The sequence below is a fragment of the Bubalus bubalis genome, chromosome 17, assembly GCF_019923935.1.
Source record: "Bubalus bubalis isolate 160015118507 breed Murrah chromosome 17, NDDB_SH_1, whole genome shotgun sequence".
Lineage (NCBI taxonomy): Eukaryota > Metazoa > Chordata > Mammalia > Artiodactyla > Bovidae > Bubalus > Bubalus bubalis.
The window spans coordinates 72,507,554-72,522,313 of NC_059173.1; the positions used below are offsets into that span (position 1 = coordinate 72,507,554).

Sequence of the window (14,760 nt, forward strand, 5' to 3'; positions counted from 1 at the left end):
GCCTGGAAAATCCCATGGGCGAAGGAGCCTGATAGGCTGCAGTCCGTGGGGTCGCTAAGAGTTGGACACGACTGAGCAACTTCACTTTCACTTTTCACTTTCATGCATTGGAGAAGGAAATGGCAACCCACTCCAGTGTTCTTGCCTGGAGAATCCCAGGGATGGGGGAGCCTGGTGGGCTGCAGTCTATGGGGTTGCACAGAGTCGGACACAACTGAATCGACTTAGCAGCAGTAGCAGCAGCAGCCTGGAGAAGGAAATCGCTACCCATTCCAGTATTCTTGCCTGGGAAATTCTATGGATAGAGGAGCCTGGCAGGTTATAGTCTATGAGGTCTCAAAGAGCTGGACATGACTGAGTGACTAATACACATACACACTCACTCACATGTACACACATATTCCCTTTCAGATTCTTCTTGCAGCATATTAAGTGTAATTCCTTATGTTGTACAGTAGATCTCTGTTGGTTATTTTATATCTACTAGTCTGTATATGTTAATCCCAACATCCTGATTTATCCCTTCCCCTACCCTGCTTTCCCCTGTGGTCACCATAAGTTTGTTTCCTGTGTCTATGAGTCTCTTTCTGTTGTATGAATAAGTTCATTTTAGATTCTACATCTAAGCAGCATGATATAACACTTGTCTTTGTCTGACATCACTTAGGGTGATAATGTCTAGGTCCATCCCTGTTGCTGCAAATAGCATTATTTCATTCTTTTTTTATGGCGAGACATTTGGAGAAGGCAATGGCACCCCACTCCAGTACTCTTGCCTGGAAAATCCCATGGATGGAAGAGCCTGGTAGGCTGCAGTCCATGGGGACGCTCAGAGTCGGACATGACTGAGCGACTTCTCTTTACTTTTCACTATCATGCATTGGAGAAGGAAATGGCAACCCACTCCAGTGTTCTTGCCTGAAGAATCCCAGGGACGGAATAGCCTGGTTGGCTGCCGTCTGTGGGGTCACACAGAGTCGGACACGACTGAAGCAACTTAGCAGTAGCAGTTTTCCATTATATAAATATTCCACATCAGATGCAATTTTTAAGTGTAGTCAGATCTATGAATCTTTTATTTTAAGCCTTCTGGGTTTGTTGTAGTTCAGACAGAAGCCTTTCCAGCTCTGAGCCTCTTGAAAAGCCTCTTGGAATTTCTTTTTTACTTTCGTGGATTCATTGTCTTCCATTAAATTTTTGAACCTTTGGGACTTTCTGCTTGTATAAAGTCTGAGGATTGAATTGAACTTTATTTTTTCCTGTTGGAGACACACTTGGTGCAGTCTTTTCATTGTATAAACATACAAGTTAGCCTTTCATTTCAGAAGAAATCATGGCATGTCACTTTACTGAGTACTAGCTAAACATCTCCTTTGTTTCACTTAGGTTTATGATCATTGTGAAGAAACAAAAGAGCTGTTGCAAAAAAAAGCACATGCTGCCGGAGGAAATTGCCATGCTAAGACTGGAGATAGATGCACTGAAAAATCAGCACCAGGAAAAGGAAGAGAACTATTTTGAGGACATTGAAATTCTCAAAGTAAAGAATGATGATCTTCAAAAGGCAATAAACCTGAATGAAGAAACGTTAATAAAACTATATCCCACTATACAGGCCAGCTTAATGGTCTGAAAGCTAAGAATACAATGCTAAACTCTAAGCTGGAGAATGAAAAAGAAAGTAAACAAAGACTGGAAACAGAAGTGAAATCCTACCGTTCTAGACTGGCTGCTGCCTTACATGATCATGATCAAGGTCAGACATCAAAAAGAGGTCTAGAACTTGCCTTACAGAGAGTAAGAGACAAGTGGTTATGCTTGTGGGACAAAATGAAGTATGATGTGGCTAATCTAAAAGATAACAATGAGACGCTTTCCCAGCAACTATCTACAGTGGAAAGTATCTTCAATAAGCTGAAAATCAAGCTGCATCACACGAGAGATGATCTTAGAGAAAAGACTTTGATGTTAGAACGTGTCCAGAGAGATCTAAGCCAATCAGAGTGTCAAAAGCAGGAAATTGAACACATGTATCAGAATGAACAAGGCAAAGTGAATACATACCTTGGAAAGCAGGAATCCTTAGAGGAGAGATTATCTCAACTCCAGAGTGGAAACATGTTGCTCCGACAGCAACTTGGTAATACACGGAACAGAGCCAACAGTAAAGAGAAGATGGTCATTAGCATCCAAGACCAGTTTCAGCAGATCGTGAGAAAACTTCAGGCTGAATATGAGAAACAAGGTCTGATGCTGGAGAAAAGAAATAAGGAGTTAATCAAGGAATGGAATCATTTAAAAGAGAGAATGTATTGGTACGAAAATGAGAAAGCAGAAGGAGAAGTAAGCATCCAGAAGGAGAAATAATTCTCAGACTTCCTGAAAGAAAGTTCAAAGTGATTCTAGATTCTGGCTTAATGTTGAATCTAGTTGAATATAAAAAATACACAGGCTGTGAATTTATGGTCTCTAAACCAGCCTAAAAGCATACCTTGTATCCAGCAAATAAAAATTAGACCGAAGAAATCCTTTACTTTGAGTAGGGACATCATGTCGTTTATGAAATGTTAAGAGATTTAGTTCTAAATTGTTAACATAGAGAGGTACTAGTAATTTACTCTTTATTAAGGTAATAATTTTAATCTTTATGTTACCACATTTCAGTACCATGACGAAGCAGATAAATGAAATGCTCAAACCTGAAACGAATATTTCAAAATGAAGCTTCAGTTACCTGGATTATCTTGATAGTCAATTCCAGGTTTCCCAGAGGCTGTATTTTATATATTGTACTTTGGCTTCAGTAGCTTGTTGTAGCTTTTTGTTATATTTGTTGGTACAATTTTCTTTTTATTCATGTCAATTTGAGTTAATATGGGAAACATTTTAGCCTTGAATCATTTATTCTTAAAGCCTCTCAAGTCTTCAAATGCATCTACTTATCATTAAATCATAATTTGGGACTCAGGTGGTGAACTTCAGCAAAACTATTCTTGATTTAATCTTCCCACTGCTATTTATGATTTAACATTTTTACAAACAATTTTCTCATAATTCTCATTTTAAGTATCAATTACTATGATTTGAATACAAGCTTTCCTCTAAAAATGAAGGATGGCAGGATTTGTGAGCAGCAGGAATGGAGTGAGTCCGGGAGAGGGTTGTAGGAGCTGCGGTCTGGAGGCAGGTAGAGGCCAGCTTATTGAGGCTCCTTGAAGGCCATGGGAGCAACCTCATTTTTTAAATTGAATTTTTCTTTTATATTGGAATATGGTTGATTTACAATTTTGTGTTAGTTTCAGATGTACAGCAAGTTGATTGAGTTATTCGTACACTATATCCATTATTTTTCAGTTCCTTTTCCCAGGTAGGTGACTACAGAATATTGAATAGAGTGGTTAGCCAAGGGCAAAGCTGGGGAGGAGGGATAAATTAGGAGTTTTGGATTAATATATACACACTACTAGATATAAAATAGATAAGCCATAAGGGAATGGCCTCATTTTTCTGCTGAGGTAGGAATCTATTGGAAAGATCTGAGCACTGGTTGGAATATGTGAAGATCTCTGAGTTAATCAAAGCTTCTAATAAAAAAGGAAAGGAAAATGTTTCCACACTGTTTCCACAGTGTGGAATTTTCCATCACTTTTCCCACCTACACACTCATTTCTTTCTGGACATGAGGTGGTGAAGCTCTGCAGATTTATTGGGAGGTGCAGTGTGTGGACAGTGAGACCGCATCCTTTTTCTGAGTAACTTAATATCAGGAAGGCTAGAGGGTGGCCCCTTCTATGTCTATAACCAGAGTCAGTGAGGAGGAAAAAAGAAGGTGATTTGCTGTCTGTGGTGATAATTTTCAAATCCCATATATTGGAGTTATCTATTATTAATATAACATAATAGTAAAGTGATTTGATAAACTCAGTGACAGAGCATCTTATTAGGCAGTTGTGAGACAACTTCAACAAGAACTGGATGACTCTGTAAAAAAGCAGTCTATGTCAGAGGCTTCACTGAAAGTCATGTCATGTTATTGTATTAAGTTAGAAGCTGCGGCACAGGAGTTGAAGAACAATTGTAAACTACTACAACTACATCAACTCACAAGTCAGGTATGTATGAAATTGAATGTGTTGACAGTTAATATGTAGGATAAAGTGTTTTAGGACACTCATTTTCATGGTCAGCTTTCTTCTATATTTTTGTTACAAGTAACTTACTACACTTTTCTTATCTTTATAATGCACTCGTTCCTTAAACTCTGACTTTCATCCTACCATTTGCATTATATTACTTTTTTCTTGTATTATTTACCCTTAGGAAAGTTGAGAATTATGCCTCATTATTCACACAAGTTGAGAGTCTTTTTTTTTTTTTTTCATTGAAACAATACTTTTTTAAGTGATAGTTGTATTACCATGATGAGGCAAGCCAGATTAAAATCAGAGGATAATATTTGTTTAATGGAATGTTCAGAAAATTATCATTTCTCATCTTTCCTTTTGTGAATGGCTGTAGAGTTCTGTATATATTTATTTCATAGATTTCAGAATAACTTGTGGAGAAAGGGTATTATACAAACCAGTTGAAGTTTAGGCATTGCCTTCTTTCCTTTTCATTTTAAGCATATTGTAAAAGCATGGAGGTACTCAGATGGTGTAGAATATGTACATCCAAACTAGAGAATTAAGAAGATTAGCTGGATGTTGCCATTGGATTCTTTTCTAAAGCTATTGAGTTATAATTGTGTATCATAGAATTCACCCACTCAGCATGTGTAGTTCAATAACTCTTAGTCTAGAGAGGTGTAACCAGTGACTACAGTCAATTTTAGAGCATTTCCATCACCCCCTAAAAGAAACCCTGCATCCCTTAGCCACCACCTGTGGCCTCCCATCTCCCTCAGCCCCAGGCAACCCCCCGTCTAATATCTGTCTCTGAAGACATGCCTGTCCTCGGTATTTTATATAAATGGAATCATGCAGTATGCTCCTTTGGGATTAGCTTTGCTCATTTGATGTCATGTTTTCACAGTTCATCCATGTGATACCAAGTATAAGTTCTTCCATTTCTGTTGGTTGTCAACAGTAAGCTAAGCCATGTATCCATCATCACTTGATGGAGCTTTGGGTTGTCTCCACTTTGGGACTATTAATAATGCTGTTGTGAACATTGATTTCCATGATTCTGTGCGCACATGTTTGTATTTCCCTGTGGTTGGATCTTATCCTTAAAGTTAGCTGGCTGATTTCACCTTTTCTTGGCCCTTGCTCAGACTGTCCTTTCTGTCTTTACAGTTTATTTTCCTGTTAGGTAGTCCTTCATTATTTCAGACCTGGCACCCAGTCTCTCCTCCTTCATGGAGCTTTCGTGACTGTCCAGCTCTTTGAGCCTTTTCACATCAGTGCTTGTTACCTAGTCTCTGAGGAACAGTTTAGCCCCTAATTTTACTGTTGACATTTCTTACATGAGGGAGAATCTTGGCTAAGTATCCATTGGTGTAACAGGGAATATTTATTAATATGCATAGCACTTGTCTTGCATAAATGGACAGTAACAAAGGATTACAAGAGTGAGGCATTTTTTGTTGTTGCTTTACAGAAAAATGTGTGGATCATCTCTGTAAACTGTTAGGAAATGGGATTTCTTTAACTTTGCAAATAATTCTCTTTGGAATGCAATTCAAATTAGCAAAAAGTCTTTGTACTTCAGAAAAAGGCTTATGGGATTAGAATCCATATTTACAAGATTTATTAATTAGAGTCTTATTCTCACAGTCTTCTTTTGGGAGGGACTTATTAACTTAGCCCTAGATAATACATTATCCCTCAAACTTCTTTAAAATCCTGGGACATTAAAATGGGATGAGGAGTAAGAGACATTCTACTAAGAGGTGACCTGTAGTCATTTTATGAAGAAAGATTGAAAAACATTATTGTAGAATAATAAAAGAGTGTAAAATCAAGTGCAATTGTTGTGTGACAAAGATGACAGTGAAGAACATATCTTGTGACTCTTGGTGGTAGGAACTTCTTTCTTGATTCTCTGAGTAATCTCTGGGTCTACATTCTACAATACAGATACCATCGTATTTATTTGATCCTAGGTTTGAGTTAGGCTGTGCTCAGTTAACTTTCTTCACTAGCAAGCAGTATCTTTTTATTCTTGAAGACTGATGATTTTCCAGCAGAGCTGGAAACTGCATCTTCAAAATGTCTGCACCTGGATGCAAAAAATCAAGTTTTTCAACAGGAGTTATTATCAATGAAACTAATGCAAAAGAAATGTAAAAAAAAACTAGAGAAGAAGAAAAAGAAGTTGGACCAAGAAGTAGTGAACCTCAGAAGTCATATAGAAATGAATATGATAAAACACAGTCAAGTAGAGCAGTATCAACAGGAGACTGGAGAAAGAGCAAGACAGGATCTCGTAGAGAAATGAAAAGAAATCAACCTATTTTTGCAGGTTAATTTGTTGATCTGTCATATGCTTGAATTCACTTTCACTGTACATTACATTTTGGATCTATACAGCTTACATGTTTCCTTTACCTCCCTTAGAGCAGTTAGTTTTGTAGTTTTCTGGAAGGGAGGGAGGCACTTGTTTTCCCTTTAAATATTTCAGTTTCCGTCACAGTTGTCACTAAATTGATCTTTCAGAATGATTCTCACTAGAGAATCCTTTTACTTATAAGGCCAATTGGTAAAAAAAAAAAAAAAAAAAACAAAACCAAGATCATTAGGAAGAAAAGAAAATATTGTGGTTTAAAATTGGTACCATCCTCTTGAATTATTCTTAAGTCGTCTTGTTCAATTTTTAAAATTTTAAGTTGATCCTCTTATTCTTTGAATTATCAGATTATATAAATACTACTATAACAGTGATTCCACTTTAATTTTATAATTCAGATTTAATTCACTTGACATTAACGCTAACTGTTTTAAACTTCTGCTCTTTCTTTTTTTCACCTTTGAAATAGATCTCTGAATCACTGACTCAAAACTAAAGGCAACAAGTATAATTTTCCAGGTTAATGATTATTTTAAAAATGTTATATTTTACAATTTGCCTTAGACACAAGCTGAATTTCAACAGATGGAACTCAGAATTAAAGACTTGGAATCTGAACTCTCCAAAATGAAAAGTTTGCAAGAAGATTCTAGTAAAGCAGAGTTGGAAAAATATAAGGAACTCTACCTAGTAGAATGTGAAGTTAGAAAGTCATTGGAAGATAAACTAGACAAGTAAGTAAAAACACAGAATCACAGAAACTAAATTGAGTTCATTAATTTGTCTCTAAAGCCTAATTTTTATAGAGTGGGGTACATGAGCTTAGTAGGAAGTGAAAGCTAACTAGATGGTCACTGCTAAGGGGGCACCTTAAGACAAAGTAATAGTACTGTGTCAAGTTTTTCCACACTATGTAAAGGCATACTTATGAAATGGGGGAAGTTAACACATGGGTTAAAGGCAGGATAAATCACAAAGTGGCTAAAAGTAATATAGTGACCTGACTGAGGGGTCTGGAGAATGGAAAGAGCAGATCCCATCTGCAGTGCCTAGTCCAGATTTCCCCACTATCTGAAAGCAGAGCACCCCTAGGAAGCCTTTCATAAGCCAAAGCAACATAAAGCAAAGATGCAGGTACCTGAGGACACATTCTGCTTGTTCATACATAAAATGAATATGCACAAGTGGAGCACAGGTGCTCCCAGACAGGGTTTAGGGCTGTGGTGACTTGATGCTAAGATGTGGGGTGTGTCTTCCAGGGAAGAAGCTCAGTGGGGCCAGTCTCCCTGCTTGGGGAGTGTGATGCCTCTTGCTGTAAAACCATACACTGAACACTATTTACAGTTTTGGCTTTTTAAATGAGACCAGAAATTGTCTTCAGATATTTTTTTCTCTATCATCAAAAACAGGTACTGACATAGGCACTTCATAGAAGTGAAGTAACATATAGTGAACTTTGGAAAAGCAGGGATACTTGTAATTGATCCTGGGGCTGTTTTAGCTTTTTTCAGCCTCACCCTTTGACTTTCTCATCCTCCCTTGAGATCGTGGCTCTAAGTGGTACATCAGAGCCAAAAGCTTAATTTCTCTGAGGTCATGAGTGAAACGTGTTTACAAGGGTGGTGAAAGCAAATGCTTGAAAGTGGCTTTGTGGGATGGGGTGTTTCTTCATCCCTGAACTGTTTCCTGGAGGCAGGTGTGTCCCAGAAGGCAGCAGGTGTCACTGTGAGGCCACCTCCCTTTCTCTCTGATGCCCTTTCTCTCCTCTCCCAACTGTGACTTGTTACTTGAAGAGCCCTAGACACACGTGTACTTTTTTAGAACAGGGTTACAACTATCATTGTTTACAGGAGGTCTGCTCTGTGTTTTCAGTGTTCAAACAGTTTATTGGGAATTCCATTTACTATATGGCAACTTTAAAAATGCAGAAAACTGCCGGGAGCCAGCATGAGGAACTCCGCCCGTGGCAAATGTCATGAGGAAGGAGGCTCAGCATATGCAAAGGTGGGATCAAGCCTCAGGAGTCTCCCTGGATATTCTCGAGCATCTACCCCCCAAAACCAGAGTTTGCCTACTTTACTGCTTTGCGCTCTTACCTCTGACTTTATGAGGGCTGTCCCCCACCACCATCTCACTGTCTCTGAAAAGGAGTTAACTTACAGCTCCAGTTAATAAATTTCCTGGGCATAATAGGAGTGTTTAAATCCAAACTCCTCTGATGGCTCTCTAACTTTCCTGACAAGTTTACCCGGACTCCTACAGCTATGCATATGATTGTTTACAGTCTCCCAGCTGCGAGAGGCACGGGAAGCTTAAGATATTCAAATAGCTTAGAGCCTCTAGGAGAGTTAGAAGCTGTCAGAATAAAACTAGTAAAAGATTTCATTGATGAACCAATGCTTGCTGCCAAGTTTCCACATCCCCTGTTTTGTATCCTTGAATGTGTATTAATTAATATACTTGGTATGTAGAAAAAATAAGTAGTGGCCTTGGTGTTAACAACTTTAGACCCTTAAGGTAATAAATTCTTTCCTTTGTTGTAAACCCACTGCACCTCTGCCCTATAGGAATGCAACTTTAACTAACACCTTTGGAGGATGGCGCCAAATGTTAAAATAATTACTCTTAGAGAAAATAAGTCTTATGGTTAACAAACCTTTGTCAGGGTCATAAAATGTTAACAGGCCTTCTGGCCAGAAGATGATGTAAATCACCTAAACCATTTGTATATGATAAGTTTGCAGAAAAGAAACCCTGGTTTTGATAAGGATCAAAGACTCCTGACTTTGCATGATTTCACACCCCCTATTATCCTCTATGTGCAACTTATGGTATAAAAGCCCCCATTGAAAATAAAACTACAAGCCTTGCTCACTGAAGCTTGGTATCCCCGTGTTGTTCTTTCTTTTCCTCCTTTTCTCTTCTGTTCTTCCTTCATGCTAAAATAATTTGGAGCGCGGGGGTCCTCTGTGACCACTTATTTGCCTGGGCTTCTAAGACCCACTTGAGACGGTGCCTAAGGTGGGGCACCTTCCGCTATTCAAGAGGGCGCCTGCGGCCTCTGTGTTCAGAGCTAACCTGATGTCACAGGTTATATTGATTTTCCACGTAAACCATGTTATTCAGCCTCTTTTCTCTGCTGAATTTTCCCTCTGAGCTATCCTCATTCTATTACTCTTTATATCTTTGATTAATATTTAAATAAAGCCAGTGAACTCACCGACACTATCTCCCCTTCAAATTCCCTGGATCAGCCGGGGCTGGACCCCGGCAGATAGTTCAGGGAAACATGAGTAAAGTTGGTGTTTTCCATCTTTCCCAGGACTCATGAGAGGCTGGGAGTGATCAGCAACAAACTTGAGGTGAAGAAAGAGCAGAACAGATCTTTACTTAGCCCTCTTAGGACAAGGCCAGTCCTAGAGCCCCCTTGTGTTGGAAATTTCAGTAATCCTTTAGTGCTCAATGGAAATCTTACTCCAAGAGCAAACGTAGGGTTTTCTACCTCAATTCCACACCCTTTGAATAACAGCATGGTGACTTACTTAACCGAGGTTAGTTCTGTTATCTTTTGTTCATTGGGTTTCAGATTTCTGATATGAATTATCTTTGTTTTTAATTTGATGAACTTCTGAGTTGTTTATTTGACTTATGCACACTAAGTAAAAGCTGTCATTAACTGTGCTAATCAAGGAAATATTTAGTGATTTTTTTTGTCCTAGATTTCTTGTTTTTAAGAGATACTTTTTAAATTTCTTGAAAAGCTGCATTGAAATTCTACTTTAGAAATGAAATCTTATTGCCTAATAACTGAAAGTATACTTTAAGATGTTTGACTTATTTTCTAATTGATTTCACTTCGGCAGTGGTTCATAATCATTTCCAAGCTTTGCTGCACTCACCGCAGTTTATCTACCCCTAAGCATAAATGACAATGGCAACCCACTCCAATAGTCTTGCCAGGAAAATTCCATGGACAGAAGAGTCTGGTAGGCTGCAGTCCATGGGGTCGCGAAGAGTCAGACATGACTGAGCGACTTCCCTTTCACTTTTCACTTTCATGCATTGGAGAAGGAAATGGAAACCCATTCCAGTGTTCTTGCCTGGAGAATCCCAGGGATGGGGGACCCTGGTGGGCTGCCATCTATGGGATCGCACAGAGTTGGACACGGCTGAAGCAACTTAGCAGCAGCAAGCATAAGTGAATCACTGGCATCTAAACACTAACCACATATGGATGTGTTTTTATTTGAAAGAATCCTAGATAAATCCTTTTTATGAATTAAACAAACTTGTAATACTAAATCAGAAGATTAATTTCTGGTTTTAAGTTAACATTTTTTGTTATTTTCTTGTACAAGAGTATGTCTTTAATTGATGTTGTACTTACAGAATTTTGATTTAAATTTCTAAAATCTATCTTGCTGAGCAGTTGTAGAATGTTTCTAAATTTGTAGTTAATGCAACCATTTAAAAATTATAAATGAAGCTCACTTCATCTCTATCTTGACATCATCTGGATGAATGGTATGGGAGTCTTGAAATTGCAGTCAGTTTTCATTGTGTAATCATTGTGGTTAAAATATCCATTTCAATCTGTGCACATGGGTTTATCATTTTGATAGTGTTTCTGTGGTGTTGGTGATGCAGAGACAAGTAGCCCTTGTTAAATGCAGTCTCAACCTGTTTTCTCATTTGCCATCTTGCCGTCATAGAAGAGCAACCTAAAGTTTCTTCTACAGCACTGTGGCTATGTCGGGTCTTAGTAGTTGGGAGCCGTGAATCTGGAGGACGTGCTTTAGATGTGCAGTCACAGCGGGTCTCTGAAAACTTAATCCCAAGTCAGACACTTCCCCATGCAAGCCTAAGGGGAGGAAGCAAATGCTTGACCCCCATCCCAGACACAGGCTGCCTACTGCAGACCCAAGTTCATGGTGCTGTGGGCACATAACATCTTTTCAAAGAAGAGATTTGGAACAAAGGAAGCACTTCTTAGTTCCTTGTCCTAAACTCACCCGTTAGATAAATATCCTCTCTTCTCATACAGCGGGTAGGAATATAAGTCCTCGCCTTGAAACTTCAGGCTGAGGAAATGAAGTTCAACTGTAATTTCTGACCAGCTTTAGATTATAATTGAGATTACACTCATACTTTTTGTATAAACTAACTAATGATGAGAGCTTGGATAGAAGTATGCTAGACAGTAAAGAGAGATCTGTTGCATGTTTTAAATTTTGCTCTAAATAACCCAAAATATGGATAATTCAATGTTGACTGATTTTAGTTAATCAGGTTTTATCTGGAGGAAATGAACATCCTTTTAAGAATGAATCTTTTCAGTTTTTGCCTGCTTGATTCAAATAAGGATTTTCTCCTTCAAGTTTCCTGTCTTGTTTTTTAAAAATATTTATCCTTTCTAAATTATCTATATCAACTGCTACAAATAGGAGTTTGCTATTGATTTATTCTTATTTATGCATTTAAAGCACATAATTTAGTTCGAAAGTCATGTCATGCCACAAGCATTGTTTAATTATATAAGAAGGATTTATATATTCATTTTGTCCATGTTATAGTTAAAAATCTATGTGGTTTTTCTTAACCTGTGAAAGTAGCTGGCACAGGACTCAGTGAGAATGCCATTGGCTTTGTTACTTCTTTTGTAACAAAGTAACAAAGTAACTGAAGAAGTAACTGAAGTAACAAAGGCTTCTTTTGTAGAATTAGGAACTTTGAGTAAATCAATGAGTCTCATACCTTACAAAAGTTTTTTCTTCAAAGAAAACAAGCTTCTTTCTAAAAAAATATTCTGTGTGGAACCATGTTATATAAAATGGAGACAAGTATAGAACCGTTTAGCTAAAGAGTGGCCAGAGCCTCTGCAGCTGTGACTTCTCTGTTCCTCAACCCTGCAGTGACCCCTGTGGGACCATCCACTTCTATGGGACATAGTCCGGAAACTAACACTTATGAGAGAATCCTTCTCACTAAACATCTTCAGAATTAAATCTTGCTGGCACATTGTTGTATATTATACAACATACATGTATACATGTGTATATACATTATATACATTTTCTTGTATATAATTTTCTCACCTTTCTGTGTTTTCGTTAAATGGAAAAGTTTAAAGAAAATCACAGATGTGTTCTCCCTTATTAACATTCGACTCAAACTACTTCCGCCATTTGAACAGGATCCTCACCTAGAAATCAAAATAAAGTCTCAGAAGTACATATATAGGCCAGGAGCTTTTAGGGGAGAAGATAGTAATCTTACAGATCATTCCGAGGATTATGGGTCATTCCCTAATTCTCTGAAATTATGTGTACTTGATAGACTGATATTTATTGTACTTTTTATCAGATTAATCTAAATAGCATTCCATATGTATGTTCTCTGTTATCTATAAGCAGAATAAGTAGGAATTCATTTTCTTTTTTTTTATGTGATTTTTTTTTTCTACTGAGGTAATCTTCAGGTTAGATCTAGTCTCTAAAAGTATTATTTAAAAGTCACATTTAATAAGTTATAAACATATAACTTGTTTATCTTAAAGATAAATATTTGACTCATTTCAGATGCAGCGGGAGTTGGACAGGAGTATAGCTAGAGAACTAAGAGAAGGTATGTATGAATTAAGAGAAAATGTATGAATTAAATTTAGACATTGATTTCTGAAATACACTGTAAACAATAAATGGCATCTCTTTCCATTGTTTGGATAACAGATGCTATGTTAACTACTTTTTTTATACATAGCTAATGAAAAATGTGAAAACATGAGCAGTCATAGTGAAAAATATCCTTCTTCATTTATTCATCATGTACCATAGCTTGAAAAACAATCTCTGAAGGTCTGTGTATTTCTTTTTATTTCTAGATGTATCCTTCTTCTACTTCCTCCATCCCTGTGGAGCTATCTTCCTACACCCTGACACTATTCTCAGAAAACGTGGCGTTCATCAACTTCTCAAGTGTCTGGTAGTGGTTAAGGCTAGGAACCCTAAGTTCAAGCAGTCACATTTGTGTAGCTGTCACTTGGGGGGTGACTTTAAAATTTCTCTGTCACTAAATACATCACCAGTTTATCTTTTACCCTCAGGAAATGCTCCAAACACCCACATCAATTTGGGTCCTGCCAAAGTAGTTGGCCTTATCTATTTACCACCTTACTGTGCTGCTTAGCTCTGCATCTAACCAGCCAGACTATGTAGGATCCCACAGATTCACTTGCTCACCTCCAGTCTTTGTACGTGCTTCTCCCCTCTATCTCTTGTACTTTTTCCTGTCCTTCAGGTAGCTACATACATATCACTTCCACCAAAAAGCTGGCAGTATTGACACAAAGCTGGCTTCCCCTCCTGAGTGTTCCTTGTGCTGTCTTTTATATCTTAGCATTTGTGACTCTGTATGGAAATTGCCTGTTTGTTTGTTTTTCTAGTTTAGGGCATATCGTTTTTCAGGGTGGACTGGGTCACCTTCATCTTGTAATTCCAGTGCTTGTCACAGAACCTTTGCATGAATGCATGAGTATTCATCAGTTCACTTAATTGCATGAGTACATGAATGAATAAGGACAAAACCAGGAGCTCTGATACTCAGCCCCACATGCGACCATAAGCAGATTATAAAATTGTAATCTTGATTAGTATGTTATGTTGTGTCATCTATAGATATATTTCATTTTTCAGAATACTAGGAAAGGTCTAAGGTTTTGTTTGTTTGTTTTACTAATCTTAGTTAACCCAAGTATTTTAGGTAAAAAATATAATTCTTTCCTTTTCTTTCAGTTGATGCTCAGTTTGCATCTGATGCCTTTAGAGTATCTTCTTGAGGATCTACAGATGGGTCAAATGTGTATGATGACCTACTTTTGTAAACAGAAGAACAAGATATACAGATTTGGAAGGAAAAATACATGATTTAGAAAGATAAATAGGAAAAGTTTCTCTACTGGACCATTTCCATGATATTTCATTGTTTCCCATTAAACGTGATGGGAAAATATTTTTGTATTATGTGTGTATGATGAAATTTTATATAGCATTTAAAGTGATGTTTCTCTGCATCTAAGTTACTTTTTAGCAGATTTAAACATCAGCACTGTTGAATTTTCCATATTCTAAGTGATAGTGTTAGTCACTCAATTGTTTCTGACTCTGTGTGACCCCATGGACTGTAGCCCACGAGGTTCCTCTGTTCATGGAATTATTCAGTCAAGAATACTGGAATGGGGAGCCATTCCCTTCT

The 14,760-nt window shown here is 37.7% G+C and overlaps 1 pseudogene; it reads left to right on the plus strand.

The window, feature by feature from the left end:
* LOC102397281 overlaps positions 1–14,437 on the plus strand; it is an 80,092-nt pseudogene extending 65,655 nt beyond the window's left edge.
* Positions 14,438–14,760: the final 323 nt, after the last annotated feature.